The 20,800-nt window shown below is 45.1% G+C and overlaps 1 protein-coding gene across 5 annotated transcripts in view; it reads left to right on the top strand.

Moving 5' to 3' along the window:
- Positions 1-20,800, top strand: part of LOC135306853 (serine/arginine repetitive matrix protein 1-like) — a 64,108-nt gene that overhangs the window by 25,763 nt on the left and 17,545 nt on the right. For 2 of the 5 annotated variants that reach the window (XR_010367602.1, XR_010367604.1), the window contains exon 4: positions 6,887-15,588. The exons of 1 other annotated variant lie outside the window; for it this stretch is intronic. The gene's annotated coding sequence lies outside the window, so the exon portion shown is untranslated. Of the gene's footprint in view, positions 1-6,886; positions 15,589-20,800 lie in introns of those variants that run through there. 2 more of the 5 variants (XR_010367603.1, XR_010367606.1) reach the window with 2 other exon arrangements.

The raw sequence follows: 20,800 nt of genomic DNA, 5'->3' as shown, positions 1-20,800 counted from the left end.
TCAGGGATCCAACCCCAGTGACTCCTGGAGGGTTTAGCAGAGGAGCAGCTGGCAGGTGCTGGCTGTGCAAGATGGACAACTGCCTGTGGGACTGCGGAGGGCTGATGTTAGCAGTGACAAAAAATGCAATTGGATGAGTCACGGATTGTAAGGAAGATCCAGATGCTCAGAGGTACAGAACTGTGCTGGGCCCTGATCCTTGGAGCAGTACAGGGGTAAAATGCCCAATCTTTGCAGAGAGCTTAAGCAGTCCAAAGCAAGTTAATCTGGTCAAGGTGCAAACAACAACTTTGTCCATGTGCAAAGCTTGAAGCAGAAAAGATGTCATTTGGCACTCCAGAGCTGAGGCAGACCCCTCTTGACAGTCAGGCCCCACAGAATTTGCCATCACTTATAAAAATTAATGTATTATTTAAAAATTATATACTATAAATACTATTCAATATTACTCTCTGAATTACAAGCAGGGGAGTTGAGGTTGTGGGCAACCTGCAGACCAATTAAATTTCAAGAGGAGCAAGCTTCCAGACTCTAGAGCTCTTTCTCTTTGCTCTGCACAGAGTGTTCCTGTCTGGCTGAGTGATACGTGGAGCTAGGGTGACAGCCTGTGGCAAAACAGAAGAATTTCAATATCTTAATGCTTTTGATTCCCACTTGCTTTTGATCTTTTCTCCACTTCCTGCTTGTCAGTCCAGACGAAGGTGGTCACATTCTGGTTGCTACCATTACCTCTGGTTTGAAGAATGGGAAATTGCCATCCTCTGTCCCTCTACATTCTCACTACTCTTTGTTGGTGTTTTTGGGTGCTGCATAAAATAAAAACTCATTTGACAAAATGGGTGCTGCTCCTGGCTGCACAACCTGCAGGAAATAATCTTATAGGGGTCTTTGCAAGGATCACACCAGGGGATGGCTGGTTGGCTCCTTTTGACTCCAAAAGAGAGGAGCAATGGAGCAGCCTTAATCTCAGTTCTACTCTTCTCATGTTTTTCTGCTCATTGATTCCTTCATCAGTGATATGGAATTTAGTTAAAGCCATCTCCTGTTGAATTCTTCTATTTGCCAGGGCAAAAGCCATTGAAGTTAAAAGGGAGGCAGGAACATCTGTGCTTCTAATAACACTTTAGGCAATTTTATTTGCAAAAATATTTTTTCTGAGGCAGGGTTTTTTTCTAGAATCATAGAATAGCCTGGGATGGAAGTGACCTTAAAGATTACTTAGTTCCGACCCCCATCACGTGGGTAAGAACATCTTCCACTAGATCTGGTTGCTCAGAGCTCCATCCAGCCTGACTTTGAACACATCCAGGGATGGGGCAAACACTTCCAGAGATGGGGCAAATCTGCTGCTGCTTCTTTCTCTTTAGCTGTAGAGGTTTTTTTTGATTATTTAAAAAAGTATATTCTCTTTATACTCTGCCCAAATTAATAAAATAAATTTTCTTTAAAGCAGCACTAAATGAGTCACAGATGCTGTTGCCCCTTTACAGGTTGCAGAAATCACCCATTACAGTTCTTTTAATTTATCAGTGAGGGAAAATAAGACGGCCTCCTGCTCCCTTGGCAGTAATAATCAGAAACAGTCTATTTGGAGCTTAATTTATCCCAAATACGCATTGATAGTTGCAATGAAGAATATGTGACCTCTTTGGGAGTCACCAGTGGACGGAAGGTGGATAGCTTTTATAAAACCACCTTTAATAAAAAAGAGTGTTATATTGTGTATGTTTGGTGGGGTATTTAAGCATATGGTTTCCATATCAGGAGCGAAGATGGCAAACACATGCTCCACCTTCCCAAAAACCTTTCTTATGCTCATCACTCCTTGCAAAAAAAGAAAGCTGCAAGGGTTTGTTTTGTTTATTTTATTTTTATTTTGCAACTCTGATTATATGGGAGAGCTGAAGTAATTCCACAAGGAATGTTAAACTTGTATCTCGTCCACTTAGATGTTAAACTTGTATCTCGTTGGAAGAGATGCGATGGAATCTGCCCATGGGCTCTGCGCGGTCCCGGTGGGATCCCTCGGGGGAGGATCGTGCCGAGAATTAAGGACTGGCTGAGGCTCTGCGGGCCCGAGCAGATCCCGGCCGGGGGCTCTGGGCACATTCCCGACCGTGGATCCTCGGATTTGTCCTGTGAGCTCCATCCCGGGCACAGCATCCCCGGGGCACTGCATCCCCGGGCACTGCATCCCCGGGGCACAGCATCCCCGGTACACCATCCCGGGCACTCCATCCCGGGCACAGCATCCCCGGGGCACAGCATCCCGGGCACAGCATCCCCGGGGCACTGCATCCCGGGCACAGCATCCCCGGGCACAGCATCCCCGGGCACAGCATCCCGGGCACAGCATCCCCCGGCACAGCATCCCGGGCACAGCATCCCCGGGCACAGCATCCCGGGCACAGCATCCCCCGGCACAGCATCCCGGGCACTGCATCCCCGGGCACAGCATCCCGGGCACAGCATCCCGGGCACTGCATCCCGGGCACAGCATCCCGGGCACAGCATCCCCGGGCACAGCATCCCCGGGCACTGCATCCCCGGGCACTGCATCCCGGGCACAGCATCCCCGGCGGCGGCGGAGCTCCCTGCGTGTCCCGGGGCTGCCGCCGCCCTCCGGAGCGGGGCTGCTCGGCCGCTGGGTGATAAATCTCGCCGTCCCCTGGCTTTTTCGTCACTCGCCTAATCCCGTGCCCCCCTTTCATGTGCGGTAATTGCGAGCAGCTGCTGCCGCGGCCCGGCCGCGGAGCGCGCAGAGACAGAACAATGGCAACAGCTGTTTCATTTCGCCCCGGGCAGCGCTTCCTGCTCGGTCTGCATCTGCCCTTCTGGGTCCAATTTGTGCTCCTGGGCTGTTGCTGGTGGTGTTGGTTTTTTTTTTTTTTTTTCCCTGTGACCCCGCTCTCCGTTGAGGAGGGGTTTGGAGGAGGAGGCGCTCCAGCCGGGACGCCCTGCCCATCGCCAGAGGCAAGGGGAGAGAGGGATGCCGTGCCTCTTCGAATGGAAATAATAACAAATGCCATGGGGGAAAACCCAAAAAACCCAAAACACCCTGAAGTTATACAAATGAGCAGTAAGGCTGCGAGGTGGGTAGCACTCAGGAACATGCATTCCCTGTGGGAAGCTGGGTGGCCAAGGTGCAGCTGGGGCTGGCTGGTCACAGAGTCACAGGATCACAGAATCCCAGAATCACAGAATGATTTGGGTTGAAGGGACCTCAAAAATCCCTTGGTTCCAAGGCCCCTGCCATGGGCAGGGACACGTTCCACTATCCCAGGTTGCTCCAAGCCCTATCCAGCCTGGCCTGGAACACTTCCAGGGATGGGGCAGCCACAGCTTCTCTGGGCACCCTGCACCAGGGTCTCACCACCCTCACAGGGAAGGATTTCTTCCTAATATCTGATTTAAATCTACCCTCCTTCAGCATCAAGCCATTCCCCCTGTCCTATCCCTGCATACCCCTGTAAAGGGTCCCTGCCCAGCTCTCCCAGAGCTGCTTTAGGTCAGCCAGGGCCCACACAATCTTTACAGTCCCCAGAGAGCACAGCCCACACTGTGGTGCCTTTAGGGTCTCTGCTTGGTCTCCCAATTCTTTGATTTCCTGGTTCCCAAACAACCATCATGGGCAAGCGGAAGCAAATGGTCCCAGCAATTCCAGGCAGAAGGAGAAGTGATTTAGACTGGAACACACAAGTGTTCAGGACCAGGAGTGAGCCTTGTTAAACTGTGGGCTTATTTAAAGGTCTGGAGCTGCTCAGGATGTTTCTTTTTAGTCAGATACACAGTTAGGATTTGCAGGATCAGCCTTTCATGCTTCACCTTTTAACATGAATCCTTCCTTCCCTCCTTTCTGTTTTTTCCCCCCCTGAGAAAGTGGCTGCATTCTTTCCTGAGTTAATTGTATCTTTCTGGGTTGGATAAGGCATATCTCATTAGAGGGGGAGAGAGATTTAATGTGAACTTCAAGCTGCCTTCTCCATGCTACAGAAAATAAATCCCTAATCAGCACAGTATATATTTTGTATAATTGCTCTTTGACATTCCCTCTTTGCTTGCTAATTAAAGTGAAAGGAAACGGTGGTGAAATGTTCCAGTGTGTTTTTCTAGGACAAGAAAAATGAAAACTCTCCTTTGTTTATAAATACAGGGTATTCCAAGGGCCCAGCAAATCAGATGTTTTCACAGGCACGCTGCTGAAATTTATTATTATTTTCTTTGGAGCCTGGCATTGAGCACATCTGCAGCTGAGGATCAGCTTTGCAGAGGTGTGAACGGCTTGGTGGAGGTCACCCAGGCACAGCCAGGTGACAGCCCTGTGACAGGTGATGCTGTGTGTCTGCTGGGGAGCATGGAAAGGGTTGTATCATCCTGCCCTCTATGACGGCCTTGGGACAATGTAGTTTAGAGTAAAATACTCGTTTTTGTTTAGTGATATACTTTATTTTTCTTTCAAGAATTAAATTTATAGCAATAAAAAGTATCAAAGTGCAAGCAGTAACATAAATGTGCAGCTACTGCTGATTATTTCTAGTGTTCTGGAGACTGTATAATGATTTTTTTTCCAGTATTGCTGAATCAGAAAATGCTTGTTTCCTCATCCCATCAGGTTTGTGCATTTATTTGGGTTGGTTTTATTTTTTTTTCCTATAAGCATGTTCTTGTCAGGGGAAATGCTACCAGGGCATCACTTTTCTCGATGGGATCTTCTGCATCACAAGGCTGACACTTGGCATCTTTTTGAGACGCGTGAGAATTAGTTTAAAAGTCTTCCATCACACAACAAATAGATGAAAATGTACTGGTTCAGCTAAGGAAAATGAATTGCAATTTGCATTTCATGTGGCCCTGACATGAGAGTTACCCCAGGTGTTGGTCCATGTCCATGTGTTCCCAGCCCGCAGTCAGAGCTGTGCAGCTCAAGGCTGTCCCTCTGCCCTGCTGATGTCTGTCTGTCCAGCCCTCCCAGCCCACTCTGGGCCACGTCAGCCCCTGCACTGAGCCACCAGGCCACGCTGCCTGGTTTGATCACACCTTTGTTGTGATGACATCAGATCACATCATAGCCCTCTGGAAAAGACCCAGAAGGGCATTCAGAACTGCTGATCACACAGGGGAGCCGGGGTAGCTGGCTGCTGACAGATTTATAGGTTTTAGTCCAATTAAAGTGCTGTTTATTGCCTTTGAGAGGGGCCTGTTTGTTTCTAATTTTAGAAGTCAGTTTGGGAAGTGACTACCTTGGCAGTAAGTTGTGAGCATGGAACCTGAAATTTTCCAATAGCACTGCTGTTGTTATTAACTAATGAGTATTATTAATAACTATTTGGCCTGGGACATCCTTCTTACATGGCAGGGCAGGAATTCAGGACCCAGAGAACAACAACAAAATTACTTTTGCTGTGAAAGTGCTCAGCTTTGCTTCTCTCATCAGAAATTACATCTGCTTTGACCAGGACTGGATTTGTCTCCAGTTTCTCTTGCTTTCCACCCTTCCTGCCACTCTCCTCAGCTTTTATGATCAGCATGGCAGTAGCCATCACCTCCAAAGCTGATGTGCCAGTCCTGGAACAGCCAGCACTGGTCTGGGACATGAAGTTGGTGTTTGAACCTGTTGCTCCTTTTCCTTGCACACCTTCTCTTCTGATTGCTCAAATTTATCCATTTCATTTATTTATGTTAAAGAATGGAAGAAGTCTCAAGCTAAAAAAGGGTACATTGGTGTAACTGATCAAGTCTATCTCTGGCCAGCAGTAATGGCAACTTTGGATAAATAAGAAGTGCAGAAGTAACAAATCTTGTTTGAGAATGAAACTAGAGCTGGAACTGGGATGTATTAGTTCTGTTCACAAGTTGGTGCAGTTTTGATGTGTGATTGTGGGAAAGCCACTTGGATATCAGCTTTCCTACTATCTAGAAAACCTGGAGTAGAAATTGTTATAAAACCGGACTATTTATTTGTGCAGTACTTTCAGAGCCTTTGGTGAAAGATGTTGAATAGCTGCACACTTCCCTGTGGTTCATTAAATGCACATTGATCACCATTCACCAAAGGCAATGACATGTTTTCAGCAGGAGGAGACCCAACCCAAACACAGAATCCTCACATTTCCAGACCTTGGAGAGGTCCATGTGCTGAACTCAGACTCAAAGCTGGTGTTGCTGCAGAAAGCAGAATGAAAACCACAAGTCTCCATGCAAGCCTCAAGGAGAAGACAGGGGCTTAACCCCATCTCCTGCCTGGTGGTTCTTAATCTCCTGTAGCAATGTGACATTCCCAAAAAGCTTGGGGTGATAAAGGGTTCATTGCCAGAACCCATTGAGAGGTACCTTTCCCTCTTCCCTGAATCATCTGTGACAATACTTTAGCTGGGTTCTGAAGCACAGGGAAAAAAAAAAAAAAAAGATGAAAGGGAACTTAATCAACACTATCACCTGTGATAGAAAGGGCTTTAAAAACGCCTGAAGATCTCTTTGATTGCACATTGCTTGGGCCATATGCCATCCTTTTATTACTTACCCATGTATTGGAGAGGTCACTGATGTTCTGTTGAAAATATATTTTTTCTTTTGGCCAAATCCAGGGGTATTTTTAGCAGAAAAATAAAAGGCTGAAAATATTAATTTTTTTCCCTCAAATGATCCCTTCCTTCCCTGAGTAGAGAAAACCAGATATTTTACAAGAAAATTTTGAATTGAGTAGAGTATAAATATCTGCTGAAATATATTTGAAGTAAACTTTTTGCCTATGGCTATTATTTTTGTCTAACATATAGTAACTCCTTGGGAACCTCTCTTCTGTAAACAGGATTATTACTAAAAATATACTAGAAAGTAAGAATGCCAGAAGGGGGAAATGTAAACTCACCATTTTCTTTTATCCTAGCCAGATCACTTCATTGGGCTATTATCCAGGAAGGCTCAAATATGAATGGATCCTGCACAGACCACACCAGATGGAAAAGATCTGAGCTGGGCAAAAAGCTCTTTGTTGGGAGCTGTACTTTTGGGTGAAATAATTTCAGAAAGGTAGGGTGTTAGGCAAAGGAGCACCTCCATCCTTTGGACACATTTTTGTGCTATTTCAAAGGAAAAGTTGTGAATTCTTGCTTGTGTTGTCATGGATGTATATTCTTTCTAGCTCTCTGGAAAACTTCCTTCTCCAGTGAGGTTGGGTCTGTGCCTCAGCTGCACAGAGGTGTCTGCCCCTGCCCCCCTGCAGGCTGTGGGCTGATTTCAGCCAGGTCTGCAGGGACCTGGCACCTTTGTCACATTTAGATGGGGAAAGGCAGCAGCGATGGAGAATCAGAGTGAATCTCTTACTTTCAAGCACCTCTAGCCTCCCTCCGATGAGTTAGTGCTTTTACAGCCCTGGAAAAAGATTAATGAGAGGATCCATGACATCAGGTTTCTTTGGGATTTCGGTGCAAGGGTTCTGTAGGCTTTTAACTGGCGCTCAATGGAAAAAAAATGTTCCTATGCATCAGGAAGAATAACTCCTGGGCGAGTGACTAGATTCACTGTTTTACACTGTGTGCTGTCACTGAGGTGCCTCAGTGCCCTCTCGACAGCAGGGGAAGTCAACACCAAAGGCAAAGCAGTAACACCCCCTTTTCCAGGGCCAGGGGAGAGAGCTGTTCCAGCAGCAGCAATTCACAGTCCCAACAGGAATATAGCACTTGGGCCTGGCAGGTGATGGAGCATATTTTCAGAACATATCCAACATATCCAAACATATATTTTCATAACAGAATCCACTATCTGGGCATGGCATTACTGCACAAAGCCCGTGTCATGCTCACAGTGAAACAGGATGGATTCTGTTCCCCACACATCCCTGACATGGGCTGAGGTCCCAAAATGAATCCCTTTGTAATACCCAGTGGACAAAAGTGATCTCAAAGCTTGCTAACACACTGAGCTAACACACTGAGCCTCTGCAGTAAAGACCTTTTAAGTAAAATCCAGGCTCCTTTCCCTGCTTAAAACCAGTATAACTGAAAATACAAAAGAGTCACAAGTCATAGAAGTCACTTAAATCTGCAGCTGATGCTTCTGAGCCTTGCTGGGCACCTCTTAATATGACACAAATCCTGCTGACAGGTAGCTGTGGGCACAGAGCTGTCCCTGTCTAAACCAAATCTGGATTAGATACAAGTTCTTGTGTTAAATACTCAGGAGCAATGCTTATCCAAGTCTCTCTACAGCCTCAGGAAGCAAAAAAGCAAACCTGTTTCTGTCTCTCTTTTATCAAAGGGACTAACTGGACAGCCAGGCAGTGTTTTCCTTGGAGCTGAAGCCCAGAGCAGCCCTGCACCCTTGTCATGCAGGCAGGGGTCTGGATGTGTGCACTGGGCTTCACTGGGGTACTGCAAGGCTGGCCAAAGGGCAGAGGGGGCACTGGGATGCCCAGACCTTGCACAGGGTGTGCCAGGATCCAGTGTGCCCGTGGCCAGGAGAGAGCTGGGGGAGGCTGGCTCCAAGAGAGGGAAGCAGCTCTCAGTGGCCCCTGCATTTGAAATGAATTTTACAAACTCCTGAGCTCTTAAGTCAAATGGAATACCTGGCCCAGCTGGGCTTTCCTGGCTGACCAAGGTGCCTGTGCTGATTTGTTTCAAATACCAAGTACCAAACAATGTTAATATGTAAAAAAGTTCAGCTTTCATTCATGCTGTGCTGTCTAGAAAGCTGGAAATATGGGAAGGTTTCCAACCTGAAATCCTTTTATAAATGGAAAAAACTCATCTTTCAAGAGAAAGACCCAGATCTGACCAAATGGGAGGTGTGCTGTCTTTATCCAGATTCAGCAGAAATTAATGAAAACTGGCTTAAAAGGCTCTAAAATACAATGTGATTCTATACCTTTCCTTTTTACCCAGCTGCTGTCCACCTTCTCAGCATCTTTCACTGCCCCCCTTTCCTCTATAAGAGGGAAATGTTTCTCCATGTGCCATGGCCTGTTGGATGTCTCAGGCACTGCTGACTGAAATAAAAACCTTATTATTTTTCTGCCCTTTTTTTTTCTCTGTTTTAATATTAAGTGCCAGGGAGATTGGTAAAGATTTCAGAAAAACAAATTGACATTTGGCCTAATAAAAAATTGTACACAGTTTTTCCTTTCTGCTCTGACTTGGCAGAAGAGTGCGTGAAAGCTCAGAGAAGAAATATTCCATTTTTCCTGGAGGGAGGCAGGAATCCATTAACATACAGTGCTGGAGCACAATATCCTGATATGCCCTTAAAAACTGACACAAAAATGTGAGATCTGTACATTAAAATTAAATTCAGAAATCACAAATGTGGTGGCAGAAGCCCTTCTAAGCAAGATTTATTGTTGTCAGCTCCCACAGTTTTTTCATGTCATATACAACACTTCCATCTAAAGCTGCATCTGAGGGAAGCATGCAATCAAGAAAAAGTCTAAGATTTGTGTTTTTAAATGAGAGGTTTTTTTGAGAAAGGTATCTTTTAAAATGGTAAAAATGCACCCTTCAGAAGGGAAATTAGGCACAGCCACAAATGCAATGCTCTTATTATTAAACTAATCACATATGCTTGTGGATTTCACTCTTTTCTCTTTAAAACATTTTGGTATTGGCAGTTTCAAAAAAATTGCCTCTCAGCTTTTTGCTTTGGGGCCACGTAGTGAATTAACAAACCTCCCCACCCTTTTGCAGCCTGGTTTCTCCACCCCAAGGGCTGAGCTGGCCCCCAGGCCAGTTTTAGCTCTGTCTCTCCCCCAGATGACAGCTCAGGGCTCCCCCAGGGCCTCTGGTGTGCTGTCCGTGAGCTCAGTGCCCTCTGCTCCAGCCCAGCCCCTCAGCACAACCCACTGGGTGCTGCCACCATTCTGCACCTACTAAATAATGGGGATGAGCACAGGAAATTCACATTCCCTCGGTACCTTCCAAGAGAGGAGCTCTGGATCTGCCTGCAAGCAGCTCTTGCCCACTGTTAGAGAAGCTGGGCTTCCGCAGGAGCTGTAAGCTGACATTTTATCAACCCAATAACTCAGAGGGTCAAAAACCTCCCGTGATGGCTCTCAGCAAATTTCCATGGCAAACTGGGGGGAAAGAGAATAAAATGAATGTTACCACTGAAATAAATGACAGAAGGCTTTGTGGTTTTATTCCCTAAAATCATCCACTTCTCAGCTTACTGGGCACTGCCAGTTTGCCATGAAGCAGATGGCTGCCATTTTGCATGGCTTTGGCTCTGTAAGTTGATGATACAGTTTTTTTACAGGCTTCAGACACAGCATTAGCCAGGGCAGAACCCTGGAAGATGATAAAAGGCTTGAAGTGAAAAAATGTTGACAATTTTAACCTGCATGGCTGGAAATAGGCCAGTGCCATGGCTTTGGCAAGATCTGTGGCTCTTTAATTTGGGAGCAGGAGTGGAAATTACAGCAGCAGCAAGCAAGAAGCCCAGTGGATGTAAAGGAACTGAGCTGTTCTTCCTGGAAAACAGAATTAAAAAGTAATGATTGAAAGAATGAAGGCCCTGCCTCTCAGCCCAGAGGAGCAAAGCCAAGGAGTGCAGGAGCAGGGATTGCAGTGAGAGATGGAGATGTTCTTCCTTGAGAAAAGACCCTGAATGCAGCCCTTGAGAGGGGAGCACAAGGCACCACTGAGGAGAGCTCCAGCTGCATTCCAGGGCTGGGAAAGCCAATCCTGCTCTCTGCCCAGTCACAGACTCTGCACTGAGGACACTGCACTGCAGCATCTGCCACGCTTGTTTGGTTTGACTTTAAAAATAGGGCACAGACAGGAGTGGCAGAAGAAAAACTGCTTTTACTTCTGTCTGCACTGCCTGAGCGTGTAAACAGCTACTGGAACCCAGCAGAGGAAGACTGTCAGCCTGGCAGAAGCTCGGTCAGATTTTCAGCTGATGTAAATCAGGAGGACTCCGTTATTAGCACTGAACTGGCTCACAACAGCTGAGGCTCTAGCTGAGCCACTGAAGTGGTAAATAGTGCTGACAGCAAGTTGTGGCTTCAACAACCTTAAATGAACTCCATTAAGTGCTCATTTCTGAAGAGAATGTTGTTGAAACCTGGAAATAAGTCTTTCAAAGGTTTAACATATTTGTCTGTTGTAGAGGGTTTTGTTTTGAAACCAGATGCACTGAGCAGCTCAGCGTTGCTCCACATGGCAGGAGAGGCAGCATAGTAGGGATGGATCCTGCTCTCTCCTTCCTGCTGAAATTGGAAGTAACCTTTGCAGAGTCAATGTCATCACATTAGTGTCAGTGGGACCAGAGGTAGGGCAAGTGTGAGTAATTCCTTCCAGGGAGATGGAGATGATGACAGCCTAAAACCTATCTGAATAATTGAAAAATGTTGGTGATGTTGCATTCTTGGAAATAAAACTGGCACACGTTCCACAGAAAACTCAAAGTAGCTGAAACAATTGATCATGACAGGGTTGAGTGAAGAAGCAAAACAGACTCTGTGGGTTTGAGCGACGCACAGGCAGTTTCAGTAAAAGACAGAGTGGGCAGGGGCAGAATCAGGCAGCAAAAATCTGCAGAGAGCAACTTAGGGTGAAGTTTGCCACATGAGTCAGGCAGGGCAGAGCTCAGGAGGTGGGGCTGGCACACCAGGAGCAGGGATGGGGCTTCATGCAAGAGATCATGCCAAGGGACTGATGTGCCACACAACTCACAGCACCAAAGCAAGCACTGGCCTCAGGCTGGAGATAGCAAAGGGCTTTCCCTGCCTTGATTTTTCACGTGCTTGGTTAAGATGTGCCTGCATCCTGTTTTTAAAGGAGTGTATTTCACTCAGCTGTGCTGAGGGAAGAGTGCTGCTGGTGTCCCTAACCCTGGCAGTGGGGTGGTCAGTGCTGCTCAGGGAGCAGTGGGGAATTTTGGGTAAAGCAGCCACTGCCTGGAGCAGCCAGATGAAAGCAGTGTGGTGGGAGCAGAGTGAACACATCCACTTCCAGGTGAGACTCCTCCTCATAACCAGCAGCTCCAGGGGCCAGGGGAGGCTTTGTGGTTTAGGGGATGCAGTGGCAGTGCTGGGTGGATGGTTGGACTCTGGATAATTTGAAGGTCCTTTCCAACCTCGATGATTCTATGGTTCTATGGAAATATTTTTCACAAGTCAGGCAGCAGAAGGTGAATTGGCTTCTAGTGCCTTGCTTGACTAGTGCTGGTTCATTCAAGTGCCACAGCCTTTAAGAGAGATATTGGAAAAGAAGCTGGCTGCCAGGAATCACAATGGAGTGAGTGGACATGTTCCATCACTGCATTAATGCTCCTCACTAGCCCACATTCAATTCCTTGGCCAGATCCAGCAAAGGACAGAGGCATCTCCAAGAAGAATTTCAATAGAATTCCAGAGAATTACAATGGAATTACACAATAGCACAGAAGATATAATTTATTGGTTAATATGGCTTGTATTTTGTGGATTCTAAAAAACTCAGCTGAGTGTAAATACTCCAAAAGCCTTTGGAGTCCATTGCCTCTCAGAAAAAAAAAAAAAACAAACCCCAAAACACAACCAAAACCCAAAACCCCCAAGAACCCAAACAGGCACAAATAAAGCTCCACTCAGTGTATTGTTGTTTGTTCATTCAACAACCCTCTAAAAGTGACACACAGGTGTGTCAGCAACAAGTTGTTCTTATCTCAGAGAGGTTTCACTGAAGAGTCACGCTGGAGAAAACACAAATCATCAGCTAGAGGAAAGAACAGGTGACAGATGAGGTTTATTCAGACTGCAGGATCTGTTTTTTCTCTCTTTCTGCCATTCCCAGCACAGTTGTGGCCCTCGGCTCTTAGGCTTGTCTGCAGTAGAAACTATAAACACCAACAACACAATAAGGTCTAAGATATTTTAAGGTTGGTTGTCTGGAGGAAACCATTAGGCATCCATCATGTGCCAGTGTGAACACAGGCTCTGTATGCCTCAGACTGGGAGGTTTTTTGGTAAGTTTTCAAAATTTTCAACTGAAACATGCAGTTAAAATGGCATGTCAGTTATCTCTGCATTATTGATGCTGTTTTTCACACTACAGGCATATTTATTGTTGGGGAATCATAAATACTTTTCATTTTTTTTATCCTGCTTTACACTGTGTCAGGACAGAGACATTTCTTTGATTATGAAAGCCTGGTTTGGTTTGGTTTTGTTCCCCCCTCCCGATTTCTTGTTGACATGAATAGTCTTTGTCTTTTCTTTTCCCACGTTGCTGGAGGATGGTAGCAAAACCATTAATGGATTTGGACCAGCAACACCATTTAAAGACTGGGAGGGGATAAAGAAAGTCTCATTCTTCACTAGTGAAGCCTGATACTAATTCACCAGTCAATCCATAACACCAGCTTTGCTGCAACAGATGTAGGGATTCCAGACACAAATGAGTCACTAAATGATGAAAAGTCTTTAACCTGATCAAATGAGAACAAAGCATAAATCATCTCATGCAGAGTCCCCTGTCAGATCCCAGCAAAGATATTTGCTTGTTATGTAGCAAAGACCATCATGGAGTATGCACTGCAAAGAAAAATATCTTTATCTTATTGTAGGCAAGTACTGCAGCTAAATTATTTTTGATCATTTTCAGTGAATATGAAATCAGAAAAAAATATCCTGGCAATCAAATAGAAGATTGTAGGTTTTTAGTGTACCTCCAAATGTAAATGTCCAGCATCCTGTTAAAATCATGAAACAAAATAATAAAAATGTCAGTTACAAGCTGCATGGACAAATGTGACACCTTTTAATCAGGGGATATTTTAAAAAGCTTCGGGAGAAAAAAAAAAAATGAAGAGTGTTTAATTGCAAGAACAATATTTGGTACTTGGGAAGTTGAAATCAACTTCTGAAATCCAGCTTCCCAAAAGCAAGTATGTTTAGCTGCTGCTAAACAATAGTTTGTAGCACTCTTAGATTACCCTTGAGATACAGGACGTGTTTATTTAAGTGAATTAGTGTGGTTTAGTGTACTTTCTATGTTCCAAGTGCGCTAAGGAGAATGAAGTATCCCATTGAGAGAATTCCACTCAGACCTATGGCACAGCACCTGCAAACAAAACCCCCCTGACCACAACCTCTCATCAAACCCCACAGCTACCCTGAAGCTATTACAGTGCAGAGGCAGCCAATTCCCCAAATTTGAATGGTTCCAGAGAAGATAAAAACATCCAAGCCAACAGTTATTTTGCATTAAATTTCCCTTGGCCAATTATTGCCATACTAGATATGTTTTGGATTTTTTTAAAACCAGTTTTGCGCTACTCTGAATCTCCCTGCAGAGCTCCAGCACGTCCTGCACTGCACACAGGGTGCTGGGGTGATGGGTTGGGCTGGAGCTCTTCTTCCCTCCCTGTGTGTCTTGCTCTGCATGCCACAGGAGCAGCTGGCACGTGGGGGCTGGCTGTTGCTGGATGGGCACTGTGGAGAGGTTGGGATGGGAACAGGGGTGCTGCCATTCAGTCAGAGCTTTGGCACTGAGACATGCCTGCTTCTTGAGTGCTGCTTGTTCTTTTATGTGACCCCATGGGACAGCTCCCTGTCATGAGATTTCACGGAATGACCAGGTTGGAAGAGACCTTCAAGGTTATGGAGTCCAACCCAGCCCCGACACCTCAACTAAACCCTGGCCCCCAGTGCCACATCCAGGCTTTGTTAAACACACCCAGGGATGGTGACTGCACCACCTCCCCGGGCAGCCATTCCAGAGCTTTATCACCCTTTCTGTGAAAAACTTTTTCCTGATATCCAACCTGTATTTCTCTTGAGGCTGTGTCCTCTGGTTCTATCAGTACTGCTGGAGAAAGAGCCCAGCCCCAGCTGAGCACAGGTACCTTTCAGGAGCTGTGCAGAGTGATGGGGGCACCCCTGAGTCTCCTTTTCTCCAGGTGAGCACCCCCAGCTCCCTCAGGGCTCCTCTCAGGGTTTGTGCTCCCAGCCCCTCTCCAGCCTCTGACTGGATTTTTCCTTGGAGCAGAGACAGCCAGAGCTCCCTCCCAAAGCCAGGGGAGGGAGAGCCATGGTGTGCAGTGAGGGGAGAGACGCAGGGCTGGGACTGTGCTGCAGGAAAATCTCCAGCTGAAACACCATCTTCTGTACACGATTGCCTGTGCTTAGCTTATTCAAGGGAGTATTTTTCCAAATAAGAGGATTTTTGCTTTCAGATTAAGTGATTTCTAGATGATTTTACCCATAGCAAATCAGCAGGGGGTGAGTTTAGCTGCATTTTGCCTACTCCAGAGAAAGAGAAGCTCACTCTTCTGAAAATCATCCACTAAATTAATGAAGACATGAATCTACATTAGGATGAACTTATTTAGCTTATTAAAGCCTCTCTCAGATCATTTCCCTCTGTGTGTGTCTCTACATCACAGGCTCTTCTGTTTGTAATTTCCAAAGCCGAAAAAAAGGGAGATTTTATCTTTTTTTAGGGGTTACCCTCAGCTTTCAGCAGTCAGAAGCAATATGTACAGTAGTCAGCCTAAAATCCCATAGCAAGATTAAAGACCATGCTGTATGCAGTTGTTACAATAATGACAATTTTACCTCACTCATCAAGCATAATCTGAGGTGTGTGCCACTGTTAGTAAGGAAGGAAGAACCTAAATGTGATGCCAGTTTATGTTCTGCTGTGTTGGACTTATTACTGGAATCTTTGTTTTATAAAATTTTGGCTAGGATCATTCTTACTCTCCTGAGGGAAATAAAATCTTTTGTCAATGCCAGTTTCTTTGACTCCCATTGTTTTTACTGTCTTTGGGAACAGATCCTTATTTTTTCTTTATTTTTTAATTCTCTTTTACATCCTCCTATCTAGTGAATAGTCTGATGCAAGAAATCAGCAAAGGGAAACTGCATTGATGGAAAATAAGGAAGTTATTAAAAAAATACAGAGGCCATTTCAGGAGAAAGCAGAACAATTTTCTGTAGAATAAAGATGCACACTGTTCTTTTATCCTGAAAGACACCCAGAATTGTTCTGCTGTTATTGGGCTGAGGTTCCCCAAAACCTAGTTTCCACATTGTTGAAATAGGAAAAACCAGAAAAAAATGGTGGATGACATAAATGGCACATTCCAATCTGTGGTTCAGTTGTTGGTTCACTTGGTTCAGTCTCTCTCCTCATAAAGAAGACACAGTGGACAAACTTAACTTAAAAAGACCCACAAGTAAAACAGAACTTTTCCCAGTCAGAATAAGAACTTCAGCATTGCAATTAGCTCCAATTAACCACGTACTCACAACATAGATTTTTTGAATTTACAGTATCAGCAAATTAGGTTCCTTCTAGAAATTTCTAGATGAAAAAAATCTAACATTCTGTTGCATTCATTCAGCACCTGGTGTTCCTGGGTTGAACAGAATTCTAGAAATGAGCTGTCATAGATTCTCCAGCCCTCTGAATTCCAGTGGGTGGAGAGTGGCTTTTGGCCAGCAGCCCAATGACTCCTGGCAGTGGTGGAGATGCTCCAGCCCTGCAGGGCTGCCAGTCTCACCCCAAAGAGGGCTGGGTGCCCCTGCTCCTGTGGGGTTTTAGTGCAGAGCATGGATCCACAGCTCTGGAGGAAGGTCCTTGGCTGCTCTCCTCCACAGTACTTTGTGTTTAGTGACCTTGCTTTGATAACTTTTTTCCTTTGCTTTTTTTAAAAAAAAACTTTTCCCCAGTTAGGCTTCTGTCAAATCCCTGCTTCTATATGAAGTTTTGCACCAAACTGAGGGAAAGCACCAACATAATCTATTTGTAATAGAATACTTTTCCCTTGCTTTAGTAAACTTAGTGGTTCCCTGTAAAAACAAACTCTTTAGTTACTCAGGTGTGACTAGTCACCATATTAAATCACCATATTACCTCCTCAGTGTAATAATGCAGTTATGTTAAATTGCATTTTAGAATAACTCTTCTCTTGCTGACATTTAATTTTGCACAGGAGTAACACTATCATAAAAGAACACAGGTGTAAAAATATTACATTTTTAGTAATTATGTACTGTCCATTACTACTAAAAACTAGTAAAACTATCAATATTTCTCAAAATTGCCTGGAATTACTAAGTTTAAACATTTAAGAGGAATCATCTAAGAGCTATTTTGCAGCATAAATGTGTGCCAGCTACACTTGACCACTTGCTGAGGTATTTTTTTAAAGTAAAATTAAACTTTTGCAGAGGTAACCAGAGTATTTTAACAGTGTAATGTTAGCATTGCTAAGATACAGCTCAGTAAAATGCAGGAGAGCATCAGGAGAAGGAGAGACAAAGAGGAGTCACAGGTTTGGTGAATGCCATTTTGACAGGTTTGTTTCTCTGGCTTTCAGATGTTGTTTTGGCCTCCCAAATAAAGCTCAGATTCTTCCAACAGGAACAATTATCACTGCAGTACCTTTTGGTTCTTGTGGTTGGGGTGTTTTCTTTATTTTGATAACAATTCTAGCCTGGACTGAGAAACCTTCCTCAGGTATTGTTAGAACCAACATGGTTCCCCTACCCTGAAAGAAAATGTTTATAATTTGGAGAAGCAGCAATATAGACATTCCTCCAAATAAAAGGGCTTAACCTTTTTTTCCCCAGTAAATTTTATTTCCAAATGCACATGCCCTTGTAGGACATGATCCAAACATGTCACAGTCCTCTGGGTGGGTTCTTCTAATTGAACATGAACCACATGAACGATGGGTGTTTAAAGCTGGACAAATCCTGAGCTTGCTCTTTCTGGTCCATGGAGCAAGAGCCCTGACTCACCTGTTGTAGGTACCTGCTTCAGGGAGGCATGATTCTTCCCCTGGAGTTTTTCACAGTCTCACTCACTGGAGAATCCATTTCTCCATGAATGAAAAAACACCCCCAGTTGATAACCTCTTAGTTACCTTGCTGTTAAACCACACTGCCAAACCTCTCAGAGATTAATCCCAGCCTGTTTTGTCATTGGCCTGGGTTAGACCCTGGATCCTTCAAGTTCCACTACAAAAAGCCTCCAGAACATCAGATTAAGATAGAAGAACCTTGTGGTGACCCAGCTGAGGTATGGGGAGCTGACCTCACCAGTAGGTCTGAACAGGCAGGTGTCAAGGTCACTGGGCTAATGTGTGCTGTGATGAGAGCTTTTGTTTGTTAATGCAAAACATCAGGGAGTCATGGCTTCATTCTAGCACAGACCAGATTAGACCATTTTTACAATAGAAGTTTTCATAGGCTAGAAAATATTACTTCCCCTTTCATCACTCAGAAAGACTATTCCAGAGGGCAGACAAAAATCCGCACTAAACACCAACTGACTTTGAATTTTGGCTTCCATGAAGGGGCTAATATTATCTTTCCTAGGCTAACAAGAGTCAGTCCATTCAGTTTTGATGCTGTGAGATCAGACTTTACTCTGCTATTTGTTATTTGGGCCATTGCTGTTGCCTCAGAGCCCGAGCAGGGGACTGAGCCTGGATCGTCCTGCACCAGGCTAAAAGAGCTGAAAGAACAGCTTCTCTCACAAAGTGAGAGCAAGAGCTGAGAATTTCCTCCAGACCTGAGCTGTAGCAAGGCTGCAACAGCAGCACTATGTCACAGTACAGCCTCCTCCTTTGGGCAGAGATGTCCAAGGGGAGGCAGAAGATCCGGGGTGTTCCTCCTCCTTTGGTAATGCTCAGTGACTGGGGAGGCTCTCCAGAGCCATCACAGCTTCTCAACTCCATGTTCTCACAATTGCTTTCCCTCACTATTTTGTCTACTCAGTTGGATTTTCAGCACATCTGAATCTGTTAGATTTCTCTTTGTCCTTATTTTTCTCCCTGATGTCTTCAGAAATTTTCCCCACTTTGTTATCTGCGGCTCCCATCTCTGCCTCTTTTTGTTGCTGTTCTTTTTCCCGAGCTGCAAGGGGTTTGCATGGTGGTTTCTCCTGTCATGTTTTTATCAGGAATTCTCCAGTAACATTCCTGCATTTGCCCGTTTTTGCCCAAGGTTTTGTTTACCTTCTCTATCTGCTCTGGGTCCACATGTTTTGGGGCTGTTGGATTTCTCATAATTGCACGGTTTGGGTATTTTTTAAAAGGGTTGGGGTTTTATCTTGCTAAGATGTATGTTTCTCTTTTCTTACTGCATTGGTCTGTTCATTTTAAAAACTTTCTTTTAATCAAATGAAAGGAATTAAAAATGAGGAGGGAAAGCCCAAGAATTTAAATTCCAGTCTCCTTTCTACCACAAGGAACCATGAATTCTTTCTATTTAAGACAATCACAGATTTTATCATTGTGACTGGTTTCCATTAACTTTGTAAGTAGAAAGACATTTAGTAAAGTTGAAAGCTGTCTCTTACATGATGACAGACTTTGCCTGTTTTAATATTTTTACTGGTTAACTACCAAATCCCAAGTCTACCACTGTCTACAGCCAACATTTAGTGTTCACTACTCCTCTGGCAAGAAACATGACTTAGAAATATCTCTTTCCTACTAAGCTTTTGAAATGTATAGTGTTTTGTGTTGGAAAAACAACAGTCTCAACATGTGAAAGAAATTGCCACAGCAAGGCCCCCCCTCACAGAGAAAGAAACAGAAAAAGAAAGGATGAAAAGTGTCAGACAGAGACTTTTCTTCAGCAAGCACAATCCATGAGAGTCTACTCTAATAAATATTGATGCATACACCTCAGGCAGGATGAACTGGTTACATAGACTGAGAAACTGGTTAAACCAACAATGGAGCCATGCTGGGATGCAGGGATGCCAAGAGGGATTTTCCTTCTGGAAGTCAGGGCCCAGTTTAGTCATGTTGGAACCCTTATTGTTGCTGTCAGAGTGACAAACGAGGTCCTGGTACCTGGGATGTCACCTGCCCCACACCTGGTGCCATGGCCACCTGCAGCTGCTCTCACTCCTCTCAAGAGTTTCTCAGGAAAATGGGAACAATGGGAGCCAAAAGAATTCTGAGCAGGAATGTGTGTACCACTTTTCAGTGTAAGCAGCACTGACTATTTCCAGCTTCAAGCTCAGGTCCAGCCAACAGCAGGAAGGCACTGCCAGCCCAGTTCTGCTGCAAGGAGTGAAAACACATCCCCCTGGGAGAGCTGTGCTGGCAAAAGTGGCTGTGTAGGTAGGGCAGATGTCAACAGAGCTGCTCCCAGCACGGCTGGCTCAGAGTGACCCCATGAAAACAGTTCTGATGGCTGCCTGGTGCTGATGGCTGCTGGGCAGGGGCACAGGGAGGGCAGTGGTGCCCACCTGGCCTTTCCAGTGGTGCTGAATTGAGACTCCTCATCCTCTATCTGCTTTTCCCCCTCCACTGAGGAAAGCAGACAGGAAGCAAGGCACTTTGCTGGGCCTGTGAAAGGAGAGATTTGCTCTTTCTGGTTCTTCTGAGCTTTGTCTTCCGTGCTGCAGAGTCCATCTGGCCCCAGTGACACCTGACAAATGTCCCAGAGCTGCCTTCACCTTCTGCAGCCAGGCTGCCTCGTGCTGCCTTTTAGATTGGCCAGAGAAGTCAGATTTGGACAGAGAACTGAGAAGAGAGACAATCTCCTCCCTTAACCCATATCCTACCTGCCCAGCTTCTTCTTCTTACAGTTTCTTGGGAAGGCTTTTTTGTTACAAAAAGTTTTTCTCTGATGTGCCTCTACACTGCTTCTACCTTCAGTATCTGAGCTTCTGAAAGGCTCCAATGTTGCAACAAGTTGGGAAAAAAAATCAAAGAAGGCCCATAAAGATTTGCAAAACTCCTTTCAAGAGGGTTCCAGGGCTCACCAGCAGGGATGGTGTGGAGTCACATGTGGAGAGGAGGACTCAGTCAAACCCCACCTGCCCTCAGAACTGCAGTTTTGGCTTTTCATCCT

Source organism: Passer domesticus, chromosome 8 (genome assembly GCF_036417665.1).
Source record: "Passer domesticus isolate bPasDom1 chromosome 8, bPasDom1.hap1, whole genome shotgun sequence".
Taxonomy (NCBI): Eukaryota; Metazoa; Chordata; class Aves; order Passeriformes; family Passeridae; genus Passer; species Passer domesticus.
This window is presented reverse-complemented; position numbering and strand designations above follow the sequence as displayed.